This window comes from Stenella coeruleoalba (genome assembly GCF_951394435.1).
Source record: "Stenella coeruleoalba genome assembly, chromosome: 6".
In the NCBI taxonomy this organism is placed as follows: domain Eukaryota; kingdom Metazoa; phylum Chordata; class Mammalia; order Artiodactyla; family Delphinidae; genus Stenella; species Stenella coeruleoalba.
In genome coordinates this window covers 121,401,226-121,414,746 of record NC_137151.1, presented here as the reverse complement: position 1 = coordinate 121,414,746, position 13,521 = coordinate 121,401,226, and the positions used below count along the sequence as shown (strand labels likewise).

General features: G+C 47.0%; 1 protein-coding gene across 9 annotated transcripts in view; it reads right to left on the bottom strand.

Annotated features, from left to right (window-relative positions):
* The window catches only part of DGKD (diacylglycerol kinase delta), a 109,896-nt gene that overhangs the window by 39,742 nt on the left and 56,633 nt on the right, over window positions 1-13,521 (bottom strand). Inside the window, exon 1 of one of the 9 annotated variants that reach the window (XM_079924187.1) lies at window positions 8,993-9,177. The exons of the other annotated variants lie outside the window; for them this stretch is intronic. The gene's annotated coding sequence lies outside the window, so the exon portion shown is untranslated. Of the gene's footprint in view, window positions 1-8,992; window positions 9,178-13,521 lie in introns of those variants that run through there. 9 annotated transcript variants of the gene reach the window in all.

The window sequence follows — 13,521 nt, the reverse complement described above, 5'->3', positions numbered from 1 at the left end:
TGTTTGGGCTGCAGCCAATACTGTAACTCCTAGAAACCAAGGAATGGTGCGAAAAAGCTAGAACTATCTCCAAATCCTAGCCTTCACACAGAAAAGACTTTAGAGACTAAAAGATACTCTAAATTTTTCAAGCAAATTTGTATGGTAAGAAACAGTTCACACAACTCAATGAACTTAGAAGGTAAATGCAAATTAAAAGTAGGGTAATAACGTGAACTTAGAACAAATCAGCGACAGCACAGAGATTCAGCGGGCTAGGTCCATGACTGGAATAAGCAGACGTGGTATTAAGAGACGGAGCAGAGGAATACGATGGGGCGAGAAGACAGCCAGCCACGTGGAAACCCACAAACTCAAGAGTGAAAGCACACCACACACCCTGAAGTCAGAACATGAATGAAACAGAAAGGGTATCCCAGAGGAAGAGCAGAGAAAACAGTGGAAGTATTTCTCACATAATCCTCTGAGGAGGCCAGAAGCACAATAAACAGATCTGAATTCTTAGACACTTGCTGGAATTCTCCTGAGGTAGACAAACTTAAAAGTCAGTAAGAAGAGAAGCAGACCAACTAACAGGAAAACGGACAAAAGACTTCAACGGTTATCTCACAACACTTATTTCACAAGTCACCAATAAGGGACATGAAAAGGTGCCCAACTTGATTAGTCATCTGCGAAGCAGAAATTAAAACCCCCCATGTGGTACACCTTTCATGGTGGCTGAGCTAAAAAAAGCGCTCAGTGTCAAAAGACAGTATGGAGTGCTGGCGACGATGCAGAGCAACCAGAACTCTCATGCGGTTCTGGTGGGAATGCAAGTTGGTACAGTCACCCTATGGCTCAGCAATTCCACCCATCGGCCCAACAGAAATACAAACATATCTCCTTCTCGTCGAGACACAGACAAGGACTTCATGGCATCACTACTCTTAAGAGGCCCGTACTAGACACAACCCAAATGCCCTGCATGGGTAAAGTGGATAAATAACCTATAATGTATTAGTACAATGGAATACTGCAGAGCAATGAGAATGAACCACCTATTGCTACATGTAATAATGTGATGAGTTTTACAATGCTGAAAGAAGCCAGACACAAAAATATATATATACTATTCATATAAGTTCATTATGCACGTACAAAGTTAAAAAAAAAAAAAAAAGTAGGGCTTCCCTGGTGGCGCAGTGGTTGAGAGCCCGCCTGCCGATGCAGGGGACACGGGTTCGTGTCCCAGTCCGGGAAGATCCCACATGCCGCAGAGCGGCTGGGCCCATGAGCCATGGCCGCTGAGCCTGCGCATCCGGAGCCTGTGCTCCGCAACGGAGAGGCCACAACAGTGAGAGGCCTGCGTACAGCAAAAAAAAAAAAAAAAAGTAAAACTAATCTATAGGGTTAGAAGCTAGCTACTTCCAGGAGTTGCTTTTGGGGAGAAGGGTACAAAAGAGAACTACTGGAGGCTGCTAACGTTCTGTTCCTTGATCCGGAACATTCATCAACCTGCAGATGCTATAATCAATACACTTTTCCATATGTGTGCTATACTTCAGTAAAAGAATATAGAACTCAGAATAAAACTAACCATGTAACTGAATCAAAAGAAAAATGGCAGGGACTTCCCTGGTGGCGCAGTGGTTAAGAATCCGCCTGCCAATGCAGGCGACACGGGTTCAAGCCCTGGGCCGGGAAGATCCCACATGCCGCAGAGCGACTAAGCCCGTGCGCCACAACTACTGAGCCTGCGCTCTAGAGTCCACGAGCCACAACTACTGAGGCCGTGCGCCACAACTACTGAGGCCGTGAGTCACAACTACTGAAGCCCACGCACCCTAGAACCTGCGCACCGCAACCACTGAGCCCAGGTGTCGCAACTACTGAAGCCCGCGCACTTTAGGGCCCACGTGCCACAACTACTGAGCCTGCGTGCTGCTACTGAAGCCCGCGCGCCTAGAGCCCACGCTCCACAACAAGAGAAGCCACCGCGATGCGAAGCCCGCGCACTGCAACGAAGAGCAGCCCCCGCCCGCCGCAGCTAGAGGAAGCTGCGCGTGGCAACGAAGACCCAACACAGCACCCCGCGCCAAAAAAAAAAAAAAAAAAAAAAAAGACAAACGGCATAGCTACCCAGACCCTTGGATAAAGTCTGTTTAGAAAACTAAATGCACAAGAGAGGCAAAAGAAGACAGAAGTGTATACATGAACATGAGAGACTGGCAGAGCTATATTAAAATAGTGGACAGATCTTAAACACAGGAAAAGTGGTCAGCCTTACTCATAAGATAAATGCAACTTAAAATTACAAGATACCTATTTTTTACCTACACAAGTTTGATAACCTGCTCTGTTGAGTCTCATACATCAAAGTGTAAATAAATAAACTCCTACAGAGAACATCTGGTGAAATCTAGCAAACTTTAAAATATACATCTTTGTCATAGCAATAGTGCTTCTACAAATATGCCTTCAGGAGCACTGACATGGAGTGTATACGAGGTAGTTCATGAAAGTTCACTGTAAAGACAAAAGGAACAACTGAAATACTGATCAAGGTATGACTGGTAGGATGCTGGCGACATAAATCATGGCACCTTCATATATCGGCAGCCTACACAGCCTTAAACAGACTGAAGCTACTTACTCTTCATGCCCTTACAGGGATCAGCCTCTAAGATACATTGTTAAGTGCTCAAAACAAACTGCAGGAATAGTCTGGGTGTACAGGAAAAAGTAACTTAGTCACCTCTGGGAGGGGGCTTCTGAGGGGCTGGGAAACTTACTTTATACCTTTCATCCTTTTGAGCTCTTTACCTTGTGCATGTATTCATTATAATTATTTTAAAAATAAAGTCTTAAGTTTATAATATATGCTAAAAACAAAACAAAGAACTTTTTAAGTTCTATATTTTTTCCTTATTAATTTTTGTTCCCATCCTTTCATAGAAATGATCTTCCTGGAAATATGAGAAAATGCTAGATACTCTAAATGAATCTAAGAAACCCAAGTCAGACAAGTATCTTCCAATGTCCTGGGAAGAATTAGCCGGGGAGGTTACTAAACCCCGGGCAGTGATCTTTGAGAAATCAAGGAGAAAAAGGAGACATGCTGGAAACACACAGATATGATGTCTCAATGGAGAAGGTGGACGCCTGAGTTACACACACAGGAGCGGACAGGACAGGGAAGCAACCAAGAGGATGTCAGCAGCAGCTCCCCTTGGCCGAGCGCTTGGCAATGCTGGGAAATCTGCTAGGTGTTGACGGGTGTCTGCTTGTCCCAGCTTCCCCACCACGTGATGGAGGAGGTTATCAGGAGAGGAAACTGAGGCCTGCGGAGTGACTTGCCCCAAGTCCCACAAGTAATGAAGCAGGGGGCCAGGACCCTGGGCAGCGGGTCCCCACCTGGATTCCAGGCAAGACTGCCATGTGAGCGATGCCAGGAATGGAGGGGCTGAATGCAGGGAAGGAACCGGCAGTCGCCAAGAGCTCTCCTAGGCTCACTCGGAGCAGGCAACGTCTGGTGCGTTGCATTTCCTTTTTGACAGGAATACTGGCCTGGAGGATCAGTGCAAGGATGACACGGACATCTCACTGAGTCACCCGACCGCTGCCCCTCCCACTCCAACCAGGTTTCCCAAGAGTTCAAAATAGAGGGTGGAGAAATACGATCTGGGGGACGATGACAAGGGCGATCCATGATTCACCAGCAAAGTCCCTTCCAGCAATTCCTCACCACGGATTTGGATGTGCCTCTCATTTGTAAATGAGACCTTAAGTGACAAAAAGATGGAGCTCCTGCAAACTTTGTCACGCTGGGATTACAGGCCAAGCCAAACCACCTTAGCAGTAATAAATGTGAGGCCCTGAGCCTGGGATGGGCCAAAGGCCACAACAAGCAGGGCAAGCAGGCAGGGCAGACATGCAGCCTTGGGTCATCAGATTTCACAGATCCAAAAATAATAAGAGTAACCAGCAGACTTCTGATTCCGGGAAGACGGTTAGACATACTTTTCCTTATTCCTCTGGCTAAGTACAGCTAAAACCCTGGACTTAGATATAAAAAAATATGCAAAGCCTCTGAAGGGTGGAGAGAAGAGGGCCTGAGGAATAACAAGGCACTGAGTTCTCTCGGGTCTCTGTTTGCCCCTGACATCCTAAACATGGAGCTGAAGAAGCCCAGCCAGAAACACCAAGGAGTACAGAAAGAATTTAAAAGCTCACCAAAAGCCTGCCCTCTCCGGCCATGGCTCCAGGAAAGGGGAGCCTAACAAGGCAGAATCAACAGTGGGAGAGCAGCCAATAACCACTCTACTCCAGCCAAACGGAAACAACTGCGGCCCCCACGCCCACCACGAAGGCAGCAATAAGGCTCCAGCATCGGCCACGTGTTGCCCAGAGAACACCAGGTAGGGACTTTCACCCCTGCCAGCCACATCCCCACAGTGTCAGAGGGTATACAGAGGCAAATTCAACATCAACAGCCATTCAGGAAATGCTGATTAAAATCACAATATGACTATACACCTACGAGAATGGCTGAAAGAAAAAAGTGACACCACCAAATGAAGATGTCCAGAAACTGGCGCATACTGGGGGGAATGTACAGCCACTTTGAAAAACAGTTCGGCAGTTTCTTTAAAAACCAAACATGAAACTACAAGACAACCCTGGGATTACAACTCTTGGGCATTTCTCCCAAGAAATGAAGACCTATGTTCACACAAAAAACCTGTCCATGAACGTTTATAGCAGCTTTATTGATAATCACCAAAACCTGGAAACAACCCAGATGTCCTTCAGTGGTAAATGATTAAACTCACAGTGGCACACCCATTCCATGAAACACCACTCTGTATAAAAAGAAACTATCATACACACAGTAACCTGCAGGGATCTCCAAAGAGCTCTGCTGGGTGAAAAAGCCAATCCCGAAAGCTTACATACTACCTGATCCCATTTACAGAACATTCTTGAGATAACAAAATTACAGATATACAGAACAGATTGATGGTTGCCAGGGGATAAGAACGGGAGTGGGTGTGGCTATAAAAGGACAACCAGGGGATCCTTGTGGAGGTGGAAACCTGGATCTTAACAGTACCAATATCAACTTCCTGGCTGTGATATTTTACTTTAGTTTTGCAAGATGTTACCAACGGACGGAACTGGGTAGAGGACACAACGGATCTCTGTATTATTTCAATTCCATGTGAATCTACAATGATCTCGAACTAAAAGGTTTAATTAAAAATAAGTAACCACAATCAAAGTTTTCTAATAACTAATATGTTTAAATTAAATGTTAAGCATTCAGAACAACACTGTATTTCTTAAGAACAGGGGCACGTGTGGTCTCACTCAGCACTGATTAAAAGTATAATCTTACCTTGCTAAAGTCCTTTATTTGTAGGTGGCACAAACTCATGCAATTCACATCTGATTTGCCAAGGAAATATTATGCGGACACACCCTGGGTACATAATCTCAAAGAAAACGAAATTGGGTCCTCCCCACGTGACATGAGGGTCACAGTGCTCGCTGTTTTCCGGCTGTGACACTTGGGCTGGTAGTCACACCTGCACAAGACAGAGCACCGGAAATGGCAGGACTCGCTTCTGTACACAACAGTGCTTGAGAAATCAGTGAAGCCACACCTTATGTCAGCTGTGAACCTCAGTCCTGCCTGCAAACAGCTCTGTACTTCTGGGGTGGGCCGGCCCCAACGCCCGCAGACAGCAGGTACTCTCCGGGAGCAACCAGAAACACCCTCAAGACAAGCTGCCCCGCCGCTCCAGACCCACAGATCCCACTGCCCACCGGACAGGCCCACGCACACACCAAAACAAGTCCTCCCACCAACTGCCCGCCACCCCCGGAGGCCTCAACCTCACCTCCTCTCCCATGCTCAACCCTCATCTGGAGGTTCCAAATTCTTCCTTTCTTCTCAGAAATAAAATCAGTCACTCTTCCGTTCCAACAAACAGACAAGATCCCTGTTCCCCTGGAGCTTACATTCAAATTAAGACAGGAAATAAATACTATAATAAAGAAGTAAATTATATAGCACAGAGAGTAGTACTGGTGATAAAGTCTATGGGGAGAGGAGAGAGACCAGAAGAAGGAGGTCAGGAGACTGAGGTAGGCCTCACTGGAAAAGACTGGAAGGGTGTGGAAGAGAAGAGCCTGAAGCAGGAGCGCGGCCAGTGGCTGGAGCGAGTGAGCCGGGGAGAGAGGTCGCTGGGGAGAGAGGCCGGGCAGCCTGGAGAAGCGACAGGGCCCAGAGTGCCCTGGGGGCACCTGTAAGAGCTCTGGCTTTTAGCCCCAGTGAAATGGGGGCCGTGGAGCTTTTGAGCAGAAGGCTGACATCTGACTTGGGTTTAAAAAGCATCGTTCTGGTTGCATTATTGAAAACTGGGCGTAGCAGGTAGGGCAGAAGTCGGGAAACCTTGTGGGAGCGTGCTCAGCAATCCCATCAAGAGATGAAGGGGAGGGGAGAGCGGGACTCTGACGCCTCCTGAAGACAAGGGGTTTCCTGACAGAATGTACAGACAGGAGCCACAAAGACCCCTGGAGCAGCGGGGGAGAGGCCGCCACCCTGGGAGGGGAAGGCTCTGAGCCGGCTCGGCAGCTGGGAGCCGGGGTCGGGGGTGGGGGGCAGCAGTGCAATTCTGGACGTGCTGGGCTTGGGGTGTCTATCCAGATGCTGGGCATGGCCAAGATTTTATCTCGTTCATGAGACTTCATCACCTTGCCATCAGCCTGGCTACATTATAAAAGGAAATAACATCACTCACAAGTTACCACTGTTGGCGGGTCGCTTAAAAAATTTAAAGTTTTGCAGAGCAGTTTGACAATATCTCATCAAGCTAAAGACGTGCACACCTGGCAATTCTACCCTTAGAAGCACACTCTAAAGAAACTCGTGTTGTGTGCCCAGGAAGACTAGTGTAAGACTGTTCCCGGCAGCGCTGTCTGCAAGGCTGAAATCTGGGAAAACAAGTCGACAGTGGGACACGTCATACACTGGACCCCAATGTAAGCCACGAAAACAACCCTGGAGCATCGTGAGCCTCAACTCACGAAAAGTTCTGAGGCTCATGTCCCACTCCCTGGAAATTCTGATTTAATTCTAGAAATCAGGAATCTGTCATTTTAAACCTTGAACCACTTAACTAAAGATGAATGTATGCACATGGATAAAATTCAGAAACGCAATACTGGGTGAGAAAAAAGCAAGCTGCAGGAGATGTGTAGTGTGACACCATTTATTAGAAGTTTTTAAACTGATTAAACAATACTATGTATTGTTTATACCTACATATATGAGTAGAGAAAGTATAAAAAAGGACGCAAACAACTGATAAACCGCAAACTCAGAATGGGGGTGACCTCAGGGGAGGGAGGGCAGGAAGGGAACAGGATAAGAAAGGGAATATAAAGGACTCCAAGTACATCCATAATGTTTCTTTCTCGGGCTGGGAAGTGTACACAGTTGTTCACTATGTTACTTTTTGAATGCCTGAAATATTTAATAATTTTTTAAAATGTTAAATGTTTTGGCACAAAAATATGCTAAAATATCCAAGCTAGGGCTAGAGACATACACTATGTTTTGTACTTATAGTTTATAGTATTTACACACACACATACAGAGTACGTACAATTTACTGTACTTATGGTTTACAGTATAAATTTATAGTTTGCCTTGTGGTTATAGCTTAGCCCCACAGAAGGGAATTGTGTCAGCCTGCAGACAGATTCTGCTGGTAAAACCGGGGAATCTCCAGCAGCCTGAACTTGGCAATCATGCGTTCATTCACTCACCACACAGAACGCCCCCCTCCGGGCACTCGCGTGGCAGTCACACTCCCCGCCCACCTCTGCTGGCTGCCATGCACTTCATAGCAGACACAACTGTTCCTAATTTGCCTCTCAAATTTCTTATCTCAAAGTAGATTTCTGAATCCTAAAAGAGCTGGCTGAGTGTGTGAAAATGAAGTTGATGCTTTATGAAGGGAGAAAGGGGGAGGCGCGCTGGCTGGACGGCTCAGAACGAAGCTTTTAGAGACCAAAAAAAAACCTTCTCTCCCAACACACCCCCTGGTCAACCACTGGGGTGGCAGCTACCAGAAGCTAACATCAAACCCCAGAAAATTCCTTTCTGAGGATTCTCAAAGCACACAGAGACACACATCCTGCTGCTCAAAGGCCAAGCGAGCTCAGTAAGCCCAGTGATAGAATGAGAGGTGTGGAGAGAGGACAGTACAGCACAGCAGTTACAACAGACTGAGCCATCAGAGGGACACTGGGACAGATGCCTTGTCCCTCTAGTCCTCAGCTTCTTAACCTCAGGGTCACGGCCCCGGTGAATGAGAGAGGCCGTTATTGCTGTTCGTGCCTGGAGCTGTCACCTGCTGTCCTCCAGCAGGAAGGCGCTGGCCCGAAGGCCAGCACAGCTCAGGGCATGTGAGGCAACGATGAGAGCAAAAGGCTGGCTCCCCAGCTGCTCCCACAGAGAGACGGCAGTCACAGCAGACACCTGGGTACAAGAGACACCCAGCAGCCCATGGGGGCATCTGGTCAACACGTGCCTGAAGCGCCATCTGACGCCACTGGGCAAAAATCACCCGCATCTACGGGCAGACTACTTGAGGCTCCGTGGTACTTGGGGATCTGGGTGAAACTTCTCCTGTGACAAAGCTCAGACAACAGGAATTCATCACCGAGAAGCTTATCCGACCTGCAGGCTTTCTACTCGGCCAGGTGGTGACCAAAGAGCATTTCTAGCATGTGGGTGAAGTCACACCACCAAGCCTATGGCTTTAAAAATCCCAGCCTTCTGCTTCCAAGAAACAGAAGACATAAATCAGCCCTCTAGAGGTACTTACAATAACCTACAATTCACTCCACTTACTTCATTCTAAATCCTTATAATTTTAACTTCTTCCCCACGCAGCTTCCCACAGCCTCATCACCCACCATCACCTGGAACTCTTACCTTCCACTCTTCCCTCTTTCAGAACGTTTTCCAACTGCTCAAAATGGATCAGAATTGAAGCGGCCCAGCAAAAACAAAACTCAAGTTTTAAAGCCGATGGGCAAGAACCTGTGGGTCACCAAAGTAGACCAGAGACGCAGAGAAGCCCATCAGCACGGCGCAGTTTAGCCACCGACCCAAAGAGGAGCAAAGGGGCCGTGTCCACACAGGGTTAGGAACCTGGAAATACTCGGCTAAATATAGCTCCCCGGTCCACGGGGCTTGGAAAGGTGGCCAAGAATAAGCATCTGGCACGCTCAGTCATTTCTGTCACTTCCTGTTACTCACGTCCTGCCGTTCCGATGCTGCCCGAAACACTGAGTTCGCCATACACAATCCCCACCTGGAAGCCCCGATATACAAACTATTCACGACAGCTGGGATGTGCGTAGACAAGGGACTTCCTCACACGGTATCATACGAAACACAAAAATAGACACCACCACGCAAACAAGCTCCTGGAGGGCCCTGTGGGAAAGCAGCCCAGGATGCTGGTCCAGACACCCAGGCTCCCCGTCCCGCATCTGCCCCCCAGAAAGGAACCAGGCCTCAACTGCTGATGGGACACCCTCCTCTCTGAAGCTGCACCTCACCTCCAGTCACAGGGCAGCTTTGGGGGCAAAGAGGGGTCCCCACCACCACTGCTACTTGACCTACCCGGGGGCCCAAGGCATTCAGTCAAAGCCAAGCACCCTCTTCCCTGCCCACCTGCCAGCCCTCCTGAGAACACTGGCCACAGGGACTGCAGGACGCCCAGGCAGGGAGCAAAGCCAACTGGGCCACAGGTCAAACTCACATGTAACTTACCAGAAGACAGATTTTTCAAAAGGAACAAAAAGTAAGATGAAGCAAAAAGTAAAAGTTATACCTACAACTGAAATGGGATGACAGTATTTCAAGTTACTCATCGATTCAACATTTCAACGGTGCTTCATTAGCTTTGAAATGTGTTCAACGTGAGGGAAACCTTGGAGATGAGAGGCGGCCCTGAGCAGGGTGGCAGGGTGGGGGGCACCCTGGGGGGAGGGGTACCATGGCCCACGAAGGGCACCCAGGTATGGGGGTGGTGCCCCAGAGGCGGGAAACAGGAGACGGCAAGCAGAAGGCAAAATACAAACGAACAAAATCTAACACGCCTCCAATAGCAAAACGCTAGAAACAGCCTAGATCTCCAAAAACTGGGGAGTGGTGAAATACATAAATAATGACATGTTTCATACGGTGGGATACCATTTAGCCAATTTTAAAAAGGGCGACGACAGTGCACATTTATGTACAGAGATGTTCATAAGATAATAAATTTTAAAAGCAGGCTACAAATTAGTATGCATAATGGGTCCGATTTTTTGTAAAAACTGAAGTGTATGTACTGATATTCACAGGAAAATGCCTAAATCTATGTCTATATCAGGGTCTCTGAACCCCAGCACTACTGACCCTCTGGGCCCAATAATTCTTTGTTGCAGGGACTGTCCCCCACAGCACTGGAGGATGCTGAACAGCATCCTTGAACACGCCAGTAGCATGCCCTCACCCTCACCTAGGTGTCACAGGCCACAACGTCTCCAACTGCCAAATGTCCTTCTGTGGGCGAACCTCACCTCCCCACTCCTTAGTCCCGCCCATGTTTGAGAACCACAGGGCTCTACAACAGTGTTTGCATCTATGATCTCAGTGATAAGACTACTGAGTGTTTATTGTTCATTTTGGTTATGTGTGCTTAATTATTTATAAGGAATGGGCTATTTGTATAAAAAACCGAATAAAAGAACAATCTGAGCACTGGTAAAACATTACAGGTGTTTTTGCTATAATGTAAAATTTGAGTTGCTGAAAATCCTCACATTCTACAAAAGTGCACAATAAAAATTTTAAGCCTCGTGGGAAAGGATGAGCTGGAGCAGACCACTCAAAACCTAGGCAATGCTGTAGCCAAGCGTTAACAGAACGAGAATCTTAATAAAAACACTAGTACTGTACAAACTTTAAAGTACATAAGGAAATACTACAGTAAATATAGAACTTTACTTTTGAAAAAAATGAAGGAGCTTCATGGATGGAAGCTGCTGCAGCTGAGTTACAGATCAGAGACAGGCAAAGCGCACAGAGACCAAGACTCAATAAGCAAGTTGCAGGCAGAGCCTGCAGGCCTCGAGGGCGGGTCTGTGCTCCTCCCTGGCTGGCCCTGCTGGGTCAGTACACTTTTTGTTACGGAAACACACCACAGCAGAAAGGACTTTAACTGCATCTCCCTCTTGGTTACTGCACAAAAGGAACGATTAGCTCAAACACCTAGAATTATTATTATCCCAGTGATAATGAACTCTAAACCAAAGTACCCTGGCAGTGGGTCCTGAAGGGATGTGAGGATGGAGGGAGTGGAATGGGAGTGCCTTGGCAATCTAATCTAGAGGCCACCATGCTGTCACAATTTATCTGTTTTCCTCTGGGATTATTTGACGATAAATCTGCATATACCCAGGTGTATCCACAGTAACCGTACAGTTAGCAACTATCAAGGGGAGGGGAGGGGAGGGGAGGGGAGGGGAGGGGAGGGGAGGGGAGGGGAGGGGAGGAGACGCATAGCAACCTCTATAGTCCAAGGTCTGCCTGCCATGCACTTTTCTGATCACTGAAGGTCAAGCTGATTAGGCAGTCAGACTTCCAAGAGCAAAGTGGCCTGAGGTAAGAACACCTGCATCTGCTGACTCGCCAGGTGTCCGTCCCTGGGACAAAGTCTTGTGCACATCTTTACTGATGAGCTGATCTCAGGCTGTTTGTTAAGTAAACCACAGACGAGCTACCAGGCAGCATGCCATGCCGCCAGAAACAAACAAAACACCGAAGGAAAAAACAAGGTTTACAAAGAATTTATTAAAGGGCATGTTTATATTACACTTCTGTGTTTAAAATATATATATTTCAAGGAAGGGACACACATAGGCTGGAAAACTGGAAGTTGACACCTCAGGTTTTTTTCTTTTCCTTCTGGTTTTCTGTATCTTCCAAAATGTCTACAGTAAGGGGTATTTTTAAATTATCTATGTTTCTTTTTTCCTACAAAATCAACATCTGGGACAAAAACTACTAGTTGCCTACACAACTAGCATTTTCCCTTCTTCCTCACGAACTGACCTTGCTGTTCCTGATGGCCCCTAGCTCGGCCTAGCTCACAGAGCACGTTCCACCGCCCCTGACCTAGGGACACAAAAGAGGTACACAAGCTGACGTGCTGGGGCTGGTGGGGGGACCTCCCAGGAAAGCTCTTTGAGAGGATGACACAGTGGCAGCCTCTGCCCGCCCGCTCCTTGCGGCCCCTGCTCCTGGCATTTGGCCCCCGGGAGGGGCCCTGAGACCCTGCCGACTGTGGGGCTCCAGACTGGCTAAGCCTGCTGGGCCCTAGTCTTTTCAAGGAGAAAAAAACAAACCTCTGCCGTATTTAAACCACTGTCACCTGGCTTTTCTGCTAAATACCCCAGACCTAAACTGAATTAAGACTACCATCTCTATCATCACACAGAGAAGAAAACCATGGCACAGAGACTGAGCCTTCTTCACGCTCCAGGTAAAGAACTTGATTTACTTCGTTACATGAGAACTGAAAACTGTCCACTCAAATGGCAGCAGCACCAAGGGAGCCTGATTTAACAGAGTAACAGTAAGGCTGAAATAATGACACCACAAATCAAATCTGACGACTTCCATCAGGGCTGGGCAAACTTTGGCCTGCCACCTGTTCTTGAAATAAAGTTTTATTAGAACACAGCCACACCTGTTCATTTACGTACTGTCTCTGGCTGCTGCAGACAGCCACAAAGACCCAACAGCCGCCAAGGCCTGAAATGCCTGGCCCTTTAGAGAACTTTGCTGCTGACCTCTGATATACGTCATTCCATACATCTTAGGAGGAACATAAAGAGAATTTGCTATATATAAGAGAGATAAATAACAAGGACCTACTGTATAGCACAGGGGACTATATTCAATATCCTGTAACAACCTACAATGGAAAAGAATCTGAAAAAGAATGGATATATGTCAATATGTATAACTGAATCACTTTGCTGTACACCTGAAACTAACACAACACTGTAAATCAACTACACTTCAATTCAAAACTGTTTAAAACAAAAACAAAAGAATTTGATGTGAAGGTGTTAAATGCAATTTGCTGCATAAAAGATGGAATTTGCACCTTGTCCCTTTTCTGACTCTGGTTCCTCTAAGGAGGGGGTCTCTGCTCTGTTCCCAGAGGAATCCCTGAGTGCCTGGCAGATAGTACGCACTCAATAAATAATGACGGAATGGAACACTTGCCCTTAACATGAAGGGTCACCTCTGAAAACTGTGTTTATATGCTCACACTTACTAAGCAATGTAGGATGAAAAACCTTACAAAGTGAAAACTACCACAACAATATATACTTCTGCAAATCTCCCCTAACACCCCCTCCCCCATTTTATCTGGACTATTTCAATGCAGTTTACCC